This window comes from Macaca nemestrina, chromosome 6 (assembly GCF_043159975.1).
Source record: "Macaca nemestrina isolate mMacNem1 chromosome 6, mMacNem.hap1, whole genome shotgun sequence".
Lineage (NCBI taxonomy): Eukaryota > Metazoa > Chordata > Mammalia > Primates > Cercopithecidae > Macaca > Macaca nemestrina.
The window spans coordinates 28,200,613-28,215,994 of NC_092130.1; the positions used below are offsets into that span (position 1 = coordinate 28,200,613).

The following is a 15,382-nucleotide window of genomic DNA, read 5'->3' on the forward strand; positions in this document are numbered from 1 at the left end:
AGAGATGGCCCTTAGCCAGCAGGATGAATCTCTCTCGCTCTCTCTCTCTCCCCACCTCTCTCTCTCTGACACAGGGAGAAAGGAGGGAAAGAGATAGAAGGAGATATGCTTGTAGATATCATAAGAGGCAGTTGGTGTGGCAAGAATGATAATGATGATCCATCTTTTCAGTGAAGTAGTAAAGTTCATCCATGTTAGAAAAAAAAAATGACAAAACTGGGCATTTTCAGAAAGGGGTAAAATTGGGTAAGAGCCATGAAGGAAAAATGGAGAAGGGATGTGACTTGGAACCTGTGGAAAGATAGCCAAGCTGCATGGAGGATCCAATTAAGATCACAAACCCCTAGAAATACTCACCACATTATATTCCAGATTATCTCCACTTGCATAGATGGAGTACATGCAATCACTGCTACTCTCTGAGCCCATCTCTTTGAAATCAAAGACACACATTTGCAAAAGAACTATCCCAGTTTATGGCAATCATGCTTAGCTATGAAAGAAGTTGTTCCTAACAGATTCATAATGAAGACTGAATGCTCTTACTTAGCCTCATCCACACAGTCCTCTGGCTTCCTTAGATAAAAAGTTCACAGTAACTTGTTTCTCTCCAATTAATATTCTGCAGTGTACATCATTTGAAAATATTACATCTTCACCAGCCAGCCACACCAACCCAAATGCACTGATATATAAAATAGGACCCTTGACTTAAGCAGATTCAGCTGTTATTCAGGAACAAGCCTACACCTCTCTTTAACTGGGTCCTTAAGCAGTCTTAAGATGATGTTGACACTCTAGATCAAGGACTAAGATGCAGTCAGAAGTATTTTTTCTATCTCTGGACCATAGACTTCTGTCCTTGAATTTATGGTATTCAGTACACTGTGACTTAAATGGAGAGGTTTGGTATTAAATCAACCAGTACGAACTCATTGTCTATCCACTACATGACAGACACTATGCTAGGTGCTCAGGATGCACCCATATATATAACAGACATAGTCTCTTTTATTGTAATCCTTACAGTGTAGTGTGAAGAAAGTCAATCTTACTGATAAGGTCATCAGTGAAGAGGTTATTAAGAGAGAAAGAGGAGCTCCACTGGACAGTTGACATGAAAAAGTACACTTGAACTGGGATTGTAAGCTGGACCCAATGGTTTAAAATCCTTTAGCCCCATTTTTGACAGTATGAGTGATGATATTAGATGGCCTGCTAGCTATGAACAGTTTATTCATCCTACCCATCTCTGTATCAAGCTTACAAAGGAAGTCTAACACGTGGTTTGGGTGATGTCTCCTTATATACTTATAGTAAAACTAGTGTTAAAAAATTTCCAAACAAATATAGACTCCTACACTTAGAGAGGATTTTAGGGCCAATTTATTGCCCTTCTGGTGTTTGAATCTCTCATATAACCTTCTAACCAAGTAGTCATACAGCCTCTGATTAAATACTTCCAGTAAGGAGTAACACTACCCCCAAAGATCACCTACCTTATCTTAAAATTTACTTCATGTTTGGGCCGGACGCAATGGCTCACTCCTGTAATCCCAGCACTCTGGGAGGCCAAGGCGAGCAGATCACAAGGTCAGGAGATCAAGACCCTCCTGGCTAACATTGTGAAACCCCATATGTGTTAAAAATACAAAAAAAAATTAGCCAGGCGTGGTGGCGGGCACCTGTAGTCCCAGCTACTTGGGAGGCTGAGGCAGGAGAATGGCGTGAACGTGGGAGACAGAGCTTGCAGTGAGCTGAGATCGAGTCACTGTACTCCAGCCTGGGTGACAGAGTGAGACTCCATCTCAAAAAAAAAAAAAATTTACTTCATTCTTTGAATGGAGTTTTGTCTTCCTGTGGCTTCTACCCATTTTGTCCCTAAGCTTAAAAGGCACAGAAGCATCAGTTATACAAGAAAAGCTTACAGGATTTGTGGGTAGGTGATGCCAATTACTAAAATCATTAGCACAGCTCTTAATCTTAGGCTTACTTACCCACATTTCCAGGAGAAGCAAAGAGTATACATTCTCACTACTACCATCAGGGAATGAAGAAACATGCTATGTGTGTATGCTAAAACAAAATCAATTATAATGGAACGTTTGGAATAATGACTGGGAGAAGAGAGCCAGAGATTCTCACTTATCTGCCAGTGTGACAGATGTGGCCTGTCTTTTGAGCCCAGCTCTGTCTCTCCCTCTCTTCTTTCCTATATTTAGTTCCTCACTCAATCAACCAACATGTACAAAATTACCTATCTCCTACATGCCAGGTACTAGGCTAGGTGCTCAAAGTGAGGTGTATCACTTCCCTCTCCTGACCCATGCAGGCAGTTAGATCTCAAGATGCAGGTTCAGAACAGGAGGGAGAAAAATTTCCCTTTAGATCTCAGGCTCATGTTGCGTACTCTCAGTTTGCTAGTGTCTGCACTGGAGTAAAATGATGCCTGTTTTCTATTTAGTACAGTCTCTCGTAATTGTAAGTCCCTTAGGAGACACAAGGCATAAAGAATATGGATCAGAATACAATATAAACATTCCTGTATCCCCTAAGAAAATTCTATGTTGCAAACTTTCCAATTCTATATTATCCCTTAACCAAATCCTTTATTATTGGAAGGTAGAGTAATTCTGAATCCAGGGCATTTCTTACACTCCAGTTTTTCCTCATCCCAGCTTCTGGTGGGTTTATGTCTTGAAAGTAAACCAACATGGAAAGAATTCCCACTGAAAATTCTATAAGCCATTGGAAGGCAAAACTGTGCACATTCCAGTGGGGAGCTAAAGAAAAACGGGTGCATTCTCCCCTACTTTACCCCTAGAGCCCTCACACAGTGGCAAGAGAATCAGTAACTGACAGCAGTGGAAACTGATTTCCTGGAGTAGATTTGAAGTCCGAAGGCACCAGGGGCAGAGGTGGGAGTGGGGTCGGGGTTGGGGGGCACTGTGACGTCACTGAGCTCCCTCCCTTGGAGGCCACGGAGGTCTGAGGAAGTAGCAGGGCCTGGCAGGAGGTGGCTTGCCTCTGGGCACTGGAGGATCTGGTGAAGCAACATCTGCTAACCAATGAACACAGCAGAGCATTGCTCTGAGCATCAGAGAGGGCATCCAGAAGGGAGAAATGGCAGATGCCAGGTAATAGCTGACCAGATTTATTTGTTAGCACATATGGGACTCTCCCTAGGGACCCCCTGAAATAGCTTAAAGGGCCTTGCCGGGGACTGGAGATACTGCATTAGCAGGTGCAGACGAAAGGCATTGAAATATGGGCTTTTACCAATAATGCTTCATTCTAAAGAAAGAGTGGAGGGCTGTGGGGAAACCAAAATGACAGACTCCACAGAATTACAGAATGTTGGGGTTAAAGGGGAACACAGAGATCACCTGGCATGAAATCTTTATTGCTTAAACAGGCAAACAGAAACCCAGAAAGGGGAAGGGACAGAGAAGGTCACACAGCTGAGGAAGTGGCAGGAGGAAGACCAAGACTCCTGTCTAGCACATCCCCTTTCCGGGCTCTGGGTGGGTTCCACTTCTCTAGTTATACTGGAAACCTGTGTGGCTCTTGGTGACGAGCATGCTGAGCCTTGTATTTGTAGACACAGACTAAATATGTGTGGATTGATAGTTTGGACAGCAATGCTGACTGTTATTTTCTGCATTTGCACCTTTAACAGATCTTTGAAAGAAAGGAAGAGGGAAGAGACCAAAGGTCACGGAGAAGCTAAGTGGTGTGGGGCCTTCCCCATGCCCCACAAGTACCGGCTGCCCTGTTCCCTATGTGTGGGGATTCTTGGCATACAGAGGGAGGTGGGCCGCCAGTTTATATGTGTGCACAGATTTGTAGTGTGTGTGATGTGATTTTGGTAGTTTCTGTGCTTCTACACAATGCGTGTTTCTGATAGAACAGGAAAGGAGAGAGACTTTGGACAAAGGGGCAAGCTCTGTAGAAAGAACGTCTTCGATGCAGGTAATAAAAAGGCAAGTAATAATGCTTCTCACAAACAGCCACTAGCAAGCCTGCGCCACCGCCACAGCCATAAAACACCCACGCCTGCCGTAACCCATAACCAGCTCTGCACGATGCCCCACCCAGCCTGCCTCCCGCGTCGGCTCTGCACCAGGCTGCTGCAGAGCGCGTCACAGGCTCCCTGGAGAGGGCTGCCCATCCAGAGCGGAACCTGATTACCTTTCTCTCCTCCTCACCACCGAGGGTGGGTCCCACACCTGCTGAGATGGGAGAAGGAGGGTGAAACTGCAATGATCTGTCACCTTTACAAGGTTTCCAGGACAACACCATGGAGATGGGGACATTTGAATTCCCCACATTCCATCTCCCAATGCTGTGTCCTTTCTTAGACTGCCATGGCCTCCTCAGTTCATGCTCTTTCCCAGGGTGGGGATGCTGCTTCTGTAGGGCTGCTCCCCAGCAGGCCTGCATGCAGACCCTCCCACATCAGTCAGCCACAGCAGCTAAGAACTATTCAGAATGGCTGGTTTTACTCAACACCTAGGATAGGCCTTGCATTTTGCTAAGGGCTTTACCTGCACACCTTATTTAATTCTCACAACAAATTTATGATGCAGATACTATTGCTCAGATGATTGCTTTGTAAATGAGACAACTGGGACCTAAATATCACATAGCTAGAAAAAGAATGTGACTCAAAGGTGCAGCCACTGGCCAGAGACTATGCTTTTAGGCACTTTATTATAGGTTGACAGTTTAACCAAGACCACTCTCATAGTCAGAAAAAGTTTAATATTTGGATTTGAAGTAGGTTAAGTGAGCTGGCAAGGACATGTTTTTCTGTGAGGTTTTCCAAACCCCTTGAAATCGTTGGCTTGAATTATCTCAGCACCTTGAATTATCTACTCCACTTAGTGTTGAGTTTACACTCATCACCCTGCAAAAACGCTTGGCCAGGACCCATTTGCTCCCATGAAAACAGTTTTCTCCTCTTGATGGAAAGCATGCTAATGTTTATGTAACACTTGGCACTTTTCTTGTATATTCTCCCACTCAGTCCTCCAACTGGCCCTGTGATGTGGACATGGGATGGGGTGGGTCTAATCCCACAGATGTGGAAAGGATGATTGCCTCACCTAGGAAAAAGCAAGCACTTCCCACAACCTGATCACCACACAAATCGATCAACTGGTAACCCCTTGGTAACAGCTGATGAAATGCTTTCTTCTTCTTCCTAAGTCCTGAAGAATCCACCTGTTAACAGTACAGAAAACTCTTCCTGTTCTATTTGCCCTCCTCTCCACCCAAGGAGGTAGAGCCTCAGAAGAAACAAGGGTTCTCTTCTCACAACAAGAGAGCAATTTACAAGATGTCCTCAGAGGGAGGGAAGAGCCACAGTGCCTTCATTAAAAGGGAGATGTAAACATCTGCCTAGTCTTTTGGAAACACTCCCCACTGGGAACAGAGATGACAAAGAGAAAACACAGCAAAAGGAGAGAACAGTGAAATGAACAGGAGGCAGCTGCTCCAGGACAGGGCACTAAAATGTTAGTTAAGAGTGCCAGGTCCCTCAGTGGCTTCCTTGTGTCTACAAAATAAAGTTCCAATGCCTGTCCAGTTTTCTTTCCGGCATGTGCTCTAGGCTCCGATCAAAATGGAAAACCATTCCATGCACATGATGAAGGCAAGGGTTTGTATACTCAGATGCCTGAAAGGCCCAGCCAGCAACGTGGTGGCCTGCACCAGTTAGGTGTAAGTAAAACAGTATACCAGGCATACTTCTAATGACTATTGACCCTCAGAAAACAACAGGGATCAATGAGGCTGGAAGGCAAACTGGAATGTTTCTACCCACTCTAAAGAGGGTGGAAGTTGCCCAGCTCCAGTTAATCATGGCTCAGCTTGAAGGCAGCTTACAGCTACCAGAGCTTCTGAATGAAAAGAACCCAGCAATGCAGAAATCTACATGAAATAGCCTATCATCAAATGTAGACAACTGGTTCATAATTTTTTAAACATAGGCTAAACAACATAATTCTGTGAGCCAAAGCTAGCCAGACAGTAGCCAGTTTGAAGCCTTTGTCCTAATTTCTGCCTACACAACTTTATTCCTACTGTTTGAAATACTGTCTCCTCTTCCCCATTGCCTGTTCAAAGCCTATTCAGCCATAACCTGAGACAGTAGTGGAGTGCCAAGAAAAATGTCCCAAGGTTGCAGTTTTTTTTAAATAAATAATATGCTAGGGGAAAGTGGTATAAAACTTGGAAAAACAGGTCTAGTGAATATCACAGGTCTAATAATCCCCAGCATGCTAATTTCATGAAGCGATAAAGTGGTCGTGAGCAGCAGACAGGCAGCACGGTACCAGGCAAGAGAGCAACAGCACTCCATGCTGGCAGACGGGCGCCCGTCCCAGCTCTGTCATTCGCTAGCTGTGTTTCCCTAAGCAGCCAACTTCACTCTCTGAGACTCGTTTGCCTCATCTGAAAAATGGGGAATCATGTCTACCTGCCTACTTACAGAATTGTTGCGACAATCAGATTAATGAGTGAAAGAGTGTGAACGTGCTTCCAAAATTCGAAGGTAATAAATACGTAAGTCTCCAAGGGGTAGGGGATTATTACTAACATAACTTTTTGAGGTTATTAATAAAAGTTAGAACAAGAAAAAACCTGCCCATCCCAGTACAAACAAAATGCCTTTTAAAAGCACACACCTGCTATTCATTTCCAGGACTTAGAAAAAATAAAATATAAAAAGTACATGCCCTTTGGCCTAGGAATTTCACTACTAAGAAATTAGCCTAAGAAAATAGTCATGTGTGACTGCATTATTTAGCTACAACTATGTTTATGGCAATATTGTTTGTAACGGGCAAAACATAAACAAAAAACAACCTCAAAACGTCTTCTATGTCCAAGTATAAAAAGGTTTGGTTAAACACAGCATAGTATCTCCAGGAGTTAAATATCATGTACTCATTAAAAGGTCTAATACAATTTTGTGGAGAAAAAATAATGTGTTTTGAATAAAAAAAACTTATATAGTACAATGCCATTTGTATAATTATGGTTGTATATATTTGCATAGTAAAATATTTTTAAAATTATACAACCCAAGGATAATGAGTTATCACCCTGGTAAAATCACAGGAGATTTTGATATTCTTCTATTTGCTTACTGATTTTTTTCTAAATTTTCTAAAGAGATCAGGTATAGCTTTTATAGTACCAAGAAAATAACCAAAGTGGTAACTGTGTCATTTTCAAAATACAAAATTCTACCCATCCTCCAAACCCCATTCGAGGAACCACCTTGTCCACAGGACTTGCAGAATTCTACCAGTGGAATGGCACACCTCTGTCATTAAAACCACATTTCACTTAGCATCTTTCCCGGGAAACATTATTTCTACATAGTATTAGAGTTATCTATAGACTTGTTTTATCTCCCGATATAAACACCTTGTGGACATGAATCATGCCTAGGACAGATCTTTGTATATAATAAACACTTCATATATTATAGAACTGCTTCATCAAAAGTACACTTAAGTAACTGTTTTCTGAAAAGATGTGTGTTTTGAAGTTTCCTGTCTCCCCAAGGATACACTCTGTCTTTGACTGAGGAGCATAACACTATCAACATCATCATCCCCATCCTGATAAACAGTTATTGTGCACTTACTATATGCCAGATGCATATTTGCTTTTAATAAAACAACATGATATAAAGTACTCTCTTACACCTACACCCACTTTTAGTTGAAGAAACAGACTCAGGAGAGTAAAGTAACTTGCTGAAGGTGGCAGAGCTTAATAAACAGTAATAAGGTATTTGAACCAGATCTGGTTCTGCAGCCCTAAATCTTCTGATCACATTATCCTGCCTTGAACACAATGATGGACATGCCTGCAGTGGTCATGCATGTAAGGTTATAAATTCATGGAAAAGCTAGTTGTTGAATTTCCTTTCATCACTCTGCATGAAATACTTACTATAGGACCACAAAATGTCTTTAATTCCCACTGAAGGATGAGACATCAATTATCAATTATCCATGTGAACAGAAACTTAAGTGTAGTGTGGTGCAATGGCAAGTATATTGGCCTAGAAATTATTAAACCAGGGTTCAATAATTTGGCTCTTCCACCAACTCAATGGGGGAATCTGGGGCACCAGTCAAGTCCATCTTTATGGGAAAAGGCTGGGCTCAATAGTGACTAGGCTCTGTCTCAGAATATCCTCCTAATTGTCTCAGCTTTCACTCAGGCCCTCCCAACCCATTCTTCATCCAGCGGTCAAAAAATCAGATTGTGTCATTCTCCTTCTTAAAATGCCTCTGTGAATTCCTCCACACATTGAATAAAGATACAGTTGCTTAAGATAGCATCAGTATAATCAGGCCTCTGCCCACATCTCCAACCTCTTGTCCCCTTGCTTGCTCCATGGAAGCCACATGACCTCCTTTCTGCCCCTCAGAGGTCAGATCCTGCAACTGTTGTACATTCCTCTTAGAGACCCCTTGCCCCCATTATCAAACCCAAATTGCACACACCAGAGAAACATATTTATCCATCATGCCTACAGATAAAAGCTTCTACCTCAGAGAGGGCTTCTCATTTCTCCAACCTAAAAACAGCTCCATTTTTGCCTCCTTTAGCACCTTATTGTCCTTTCTCCATAGTATATCATAGTTTGTAATTATATAGTCCTTCCTTTGATTGTTTGCACAAATGCCATCTGCCCATTAAGATTCTCCATGGAGGTGGGGATTGAGTCTGTTTTGCTTACCATGCATCCCAGCAATGTGTCTCTGCCTGGCTTAAAGTAGGTGTTCACTGTTCAGTAATTAAAGGCTAGAATGTTGGTGTGATAATTGTGAGTTACCAGAGCAGATAGGTGGGAATATTTTGGGGAGGGAAAATAGACCATACTATTGGGCTGGGGAACAAAGATGAGGTGCTGACAAGTAGAGTGGCTGGGCTCAAGTGCTGAGAATCACAAGAACAAGAGATGAGCCCAGATAGGTCATACTCGAAGAGCTAGGTCTGGGTCCTTTACCCAGCACCTTGGGGGGACATTGTGTGTGTGTCGGGAAGGGAGGATAGGCACACTGTTCTGGCAAGCTGAGCCCCTCCACCTGCTCCTGACACGGCACCTGCCTCAGATTGGTGTCTGTACCTCTGGAATGCAGTGGGCATTGGCAGGCAGCATCTCAACACTGCATTTCAGTCCTGCCATGCTGCACTGCAGCTACTGCAGTCTGCCTCATCGAGCCCTTCCAGGGCAAAGGCATCCCACTCCAACTGTCTCTCTGCTGTGCCAAAAATTTTCACTCTGAGATGGGACCCACAAAACAATAGCTGCTCGTTCTTGCTGTCACTTCTCTCAGTAGCAACACTATTTCAATACAGCAAATAGTGCCTGCGCTGCACTGATACATCCTCAGACAGCCTATCCCATAACTCGGGGGGCAGGGCAGCTGCAAGAGAGAGACAATAGCTTCAGTCCTTTATATTGACAACAAGAGGTTAATACCTAAAGGGAGACAAGGGGAATATTTGCTCTGAATATTATTTTTATTTGAAAAATTATCTCATTTATTTTTTCATGCAATTTGTCACTATTGCTTATCAAAGTTCTCTGTAAATGTGCAATCTATGAATAAAATACACATACTACTTGCCAATTGTTTGTTTATATGGAAACTCTAGCATGCATTGACCATTTACAAAGCACTGTTGCATTCTTTCTTTGAGCTTCACAGCAACCCTGGGAGGCCAGTGGGACATTATGTGAATTTCCTGAAGCTGCTGTCATATATTACCACAAACTCAGTACCTTAAAGCAACAGAAATGTATACTCTCTCAGTTCTGGAGGCCAGAAGTCTGAAATTCGGCAGTGCAATTCTCCCTTTGGGGACCCCCAGGACTAATCTCTTCCTTGTCTCATCTAGGGTCTAGCGGTCACCAGCATTCCTGGACTCATGACTGCAGTGATGCAATACCTGCCTGGGTCTTCACATTGCCTTTGCCTCTGTGTCAAATGCCCTTTGCCCTTTTCTCATAAGGATGCTTGTGATGGCATTTAGGACCTACCCATACTTACTCACGATACTCTCCTCATCTCAAGATCCTTCACTTAGTTACATCTGCAAAGACCCTTTTTCATAGTTTCCAAAGATTTAATGTAGATTTCTTTTGGGGGCTATTTTTCAGCCTCTCACAGGCATGGGTGATGGTGGCCCCTCTGCAGATAAGCAAACCAAGATTGAAGGACTTGCCAATGGTCACAGTTAGTGACAGATGCAACACAGAAATGAAATTTGGGGTTGATTCCATTTTTTGCTATTGACACTGAAGCAGCTACATTGTCTGGGGTAAATACCAGTGGTTCGTCATCTCAAGCCAAGAAAATTTAGGACATGGGCACATGCGAGTTTAGGAGTGGAGCTTTAATAGGCAAAAGAAAGAGAAATGAAACAGCTCTCTCTCTAGTGACAGAGAGGGGACTTTCGAGAGGAAAAGGCCTGCCAGCAGCAGATGCACCAGATTTTATAGTCAGGCTTGAGGTCGTGGTGTCTGATTTACGTAGGGCTCACAGTTTGGCTCCATGAGGTGTGACGGTTACGTAGCGTCGGGAAGTCTGGCCACCCCACCCTAATATTATGCAAATGAACTCTCCCCTTGGCTGGCACCATCTTGTCTACTCCTTACCATACTCGAGGCTGGCAGAGAAGGAAAGATGGAGCTGCCATTTGAACACATGTAGTCCAAGGTAGTTCTTTCCTGCTGGCATTCACCCATACAAGCTCCCAGTTTGCTTGTCTATGTCCGCAGCTCGACTTTGCAGGCTGCTCTTTGTTATAAAATGATTTGGGGCCACTGTTCATTAAAAGGAAAACCTTATCATTGACTTCCAAACTCTATCTGGCTAAGTAATTTCTTCCTAACTCCTGTATCAACATGGATGAAGTTGGAAGCCATTATCCTCAGCAAACTAACACAGGAACAGAAAACCAAACACCATATGTTCTCCCTTGTAAGTGGGAGCTGAACAATGAGAACACATGGACACAGGGAGGGGAACAACACACACTGGAGCCTGTTTGGAGGGCAGGGAGAGCAGCAGGATAAATAGGTAATGCATGCAGGGCTTAATGCCTAGGTAATGGATTGACAGGTGCAGCAAACAACCATGACACATATTTACCTACGTTACAAATCTGCATATTCTACACATGTATCCCAGAATTTAAAATTAAATTAAGTTAAAAAAAATTTTATCGTTAGGACACTTCAACTTTATCATGTGGCCTCCCAAATGTCCCTCTGAAAGAGGGAGAAGACAAAAGTTTCCCTAGCTCTCAAGAACCATTCAGTCTTTGTAGGGAGTTCTGGGAAATTCCAGATAGACTCAAAGTCAAGTGACTTGCCTGGGGTTACTTAACCAGTTGGTGGTTGATCCACCCTGAGAGCCATGCCCTGGAGAAGCTTCCTGATATGAGATCTCTCAATTCAGTCACTTCTCCAACCTGCTTTTCTATGCCCAATTAAAGAGATAAGGATCAAAGAAGACTTTCTAGAAGCAGCAAACCATAAGTCAAACCCAAAGGAATTAGATGTCTCTGAAATATCAGAGAGCAGAGGACAGCACATGTTTGAGAGAGGCAGAAACCCAAGACCTGGGCAGGAAACAGGGTCAGACTGACTGGACTATAAGACTTACTGCAGGGAAAAAGATGACTTCAGGGGAGCACTGTGCATTCTCTACAGCTCACCCTTTCACCTTAGCTGATTCTGACTTTGGGAACTATTTCACAAATATGTAAGCTGTTTGCTAACTGATAGCAATGCAAAATAATTATTGTCTATAGACATGCAAATAAATTCTGTACAGTGGGGGAACAACCTTTCCCTTCTCCCATGGAAAAAAATAACTTTATCTCCATTTGCAAATTCATTTCAATATTCATGATCTATAGATGTACCTGTTCTGCGGATTCTCCTTTAACTGGTTGTGTTATCACACAACCCATTTTCTCATTAAAGGAGTTAAATAAAATCCTGAACACATGTTCATGTCTATATCTATATGAGAATGATGATTTTTTCTTCTATTTTTTTAAATTCAAAATTGACTTTTATTCACAATCAGTTGCATAGGCCTTCCCATCAACATCACTGATGCTCTCCAATGCTAGATAAGGAATTGCAAAGGAAATAATGGTCAAGTATGCAAGAGTAGAATAACAGAGTCTGAATTCACCATTTTCTCCTAGGAGTTTTTCTTCCTTGACTCTTTTTTTTTTTTTTTTTTTGAGACGGAGTTTTGCTCTTGTTGCCCAGGCTGGAGTGCAATGGTGCAATCTCAGCTCACTGCAACCTCCACCTCCCAGGTTCAAGCAATTCTCCTGCCTCAGCCTCTTGAGTAACTGAGATTACAGGTGCCTGCCACGACATACAGCTGTTTTGTATTTTTAGTAGTGATGGGGTTTCACAATGTTGGTCAGGCTAGTCTCGAACTCCTGACTCAGGTAATCGGCCCACCTCAGCCTCCCAAAGTGCTGGGATTACAGGCGTGAGTCACCATGCGCGCCTCTTCCTTGACTCTTAAGATTCCATCCTTTCATTCTTTGAACCCAGACCGAGAAAGACTCCAGGTGTCTTGTTCATTATCTAATTCTGATTAATGCTCCTTCAGTAAGGAAAGAACTAACTCCTTCAGGTAAGGAAGACGGAAGGTTAACAGCATCAAAAGCCAATGTGAAAAATCAGGATTTTATCTTTTATTTTTAGTTATCTTTTACCAGTTCTTAGGAGAGTTCTGTGTTCAGAGTTCTGAGATTTCTTGAAGCCAGAAACTACCTTTAAGCTCATCTAGTTTCATGTGTTTTATTGATGAGGAAATGCAGCCCAGAGAGGGGACAGGGCTTGTCTGAGGACCCTGCAGGCAGAGCCAGGACTAGTGCACGGCACCAAGTTAAGAATCCCATAGATCTGGATTCCTATACCAGCTAACCTATTATAAGCATGTAGTGAGGCAAGTTACTTACCTCAAAAAACCTTAGTTTTCAGTACCTGCCTCATAGCACCTACCCCATGTGGGTTGCCTTGAGGGTCATATGAAATCATGCGTGTATAAGGCAATATCATAGAATCTGACCAATGAGAAGTATTCAACAAAAGTCAGATACTAGAACTTTTGTTACACAGTCCTGAGATGGCAGTAGGGAAGAAGGGCTGTGAGGCGACTGAATTTCACATTTGTCCTATACAATACTATCACATTATTATTTCATGTGTATATCCATTTCCCCAATAAATGGGCAGATTTTTTGAAGACAGGGATTATCATCCCCTCTTAGATAAACACTTTCTGTATGCTTGGGCACTGAGCTAAGTGCTTTACTTGCATCATCTCATTTAATCCTCACAAAACTTAAGGAGATAAGTGATATTATTTGGCTCCTATGATAAAGACTGATAGCTACGTATCCAATAGCCACTATCTTAGTATATTCATTACTAAGTAAACTCCAGTTTTTTAGAGGCAGTGAAGTACCAGACAAAACAGTATATCTCTCAACATCATTTGCAGTTAGGGATGGTCCCATGGCCAAGTTTGTGAGTAGAGTTTCTGGGAAACATTCTTTGAAAGAGGACTGACCCAGTTAACAGACGACTGTTTCCCTTCCATGTTTTCCCTATATACCTGCAAGAAACTCAGATGTGATGGTTGGAGCTGCAGCAGCCATATTGTGCACAAAGTCACACACTAAGAATAAAGAAAGAAGCTATGCACTAAGGATAACAAACAGAAAAATCGACAGAGCCTGAGTCACTGTGAATTGGATAAATGCTATACAAGCCTTCGTTTGCCTATTCTCTGACTTCTTTAAATGAGAAAAAAAAAATTCTAATTTGTTCAAGTCACTGTTTTGGGGAATTTTTTCTTTCTGCTAGCTGAATGTAATTTCTAACTGCCTTATCCCCATTTTTCAGGTAAGAAAATATCAGAGAACTAAAAAGACTGTGCCTTTTTAGGTATGCAACAAAAGGTCACACAAATGTAAGACCTGAGAGTCTAATTGGGTTTTCTTAACCACAAGGCTATTCTGTCTCCACTATGATACACATGATATATGATACTTTGTGCCCAGAAAAATTCTCATTTAATGATTTGCTTTCTGTAAAGCTGATTAATGTCCTTTATCATTCTACTCATTTCTTGCATTCTTCCATCTAAATCAAAATTACTTGGGGATCTTAAATATTAAAGAGAACATTATCAGGATCTGCACTGGGAAATAGGACCTGAATTTCTTGATAGGTGCAAGGAACTTCTTGGACTAAGTAATCTCTAGAGCCTGAATGTCGTATCAGCTCTGATATTCTACAATTCTAATGTCATACAGAAATACAATTTTGGAAGTCACCAGACGGGAAGTTGCTCAGAAGTCCTCAGCATGAATCTCCTCTATAGCATTCCATGACTGATTGTCCATTTTTTGCATACATATTTCCTAGGACAGAAAACTCATTTAATAAATTTTGTAACCTCAGCACTTAGTATGGTACCTGATGAAGCATTCAGTATGTTTAGTAAGTGAATAAATGAATGAAAAACTGAATGAAGAAAATGAATCCAACATCCAAACTCATTCAGGGGAGAAATCTAAGCATACGGAAGTTCTACATCATATAACATTTAAATTCGTATTTAAAATAATTACATCAACAACAGCAACTACCACTTATCAAGTGATTAGTAGATGCCAAGCACTATGCTAGCTAGTGTCTTAATTGTGCATTATCTAATAGAGTACAATTTTCCTGCCTATAACTTCAACCTACTAGTCCTCATTCACCCCTAATAGCTGCCATATGAGGCCTAACAATGGGTGTGGTACTATGCTACATACTTTATATAGCTTCTTTCATTTAATATCTTGAACAAATCTGTGAAGTAGATACATAATCATTTATATGTAGTAATTTTTTAAACAAAGTAAAGATCAGGGAGATTAAATAACACAGGAAGACAATAAGAGAAAGTGTCTGACTAAAAACCAGGATTGCCGATGCAAAAACTCATGTGGTTAATCACAGTGTGATACCTCGACCTGATGACTAATAGTTTTGATCTCACACATCAAAGTGTCCCCAGACCATACTCACAACTTCTGCCCTAAACCAATGACAGCCTCTGCCCCACTGTGCCTGCCGCTCCCCAGGCTTCTCTCTGGGTGTTGCAGGCAAACCCATCTTTACTGTTACCTCCTTCATGAAACAGTCTTTGAATCTGCACCCTTCTACCCACAGTCTGGGAAAACTCTGCCTTCTTCCAACCTTAAAAGCCTTTTGTTTTAACCTCTTGTGTGTTATACATCAATTTCTAGTTTG

At 42.0% G+C, this 15,382-nt stretch overlaps 1 protein-coding gene and 1 long non-coding RNA gene across 6 annotated transcripts in view; one reads left to right on the plus strand and one right to left on the minus strand.

Annotated features, from left to right (window-relative positions):
• The window catches only part of LOC105466835 (platelet-derived growth factor receptor-like protein), a 359,309-nt gene that overhangs the window by 196,266 nt on the left and 147,661 nt on the right, over nt 1-15,382 (minus strand). The gene's annotated exons all lie outside the window — the stretch shown is intronic.
• Nucleotides 3,003-3,988, plus strand: LOC105466833 (uncharacterized). Its single transcript, XR_011624216.1, has 3 exons — nt 3,003-3,137; nt 3,680-3,812; nt 3,908-3,988. It is a non-coding gene; the product is annotated as an uncharacterized lncRNA (long non-coding RNA).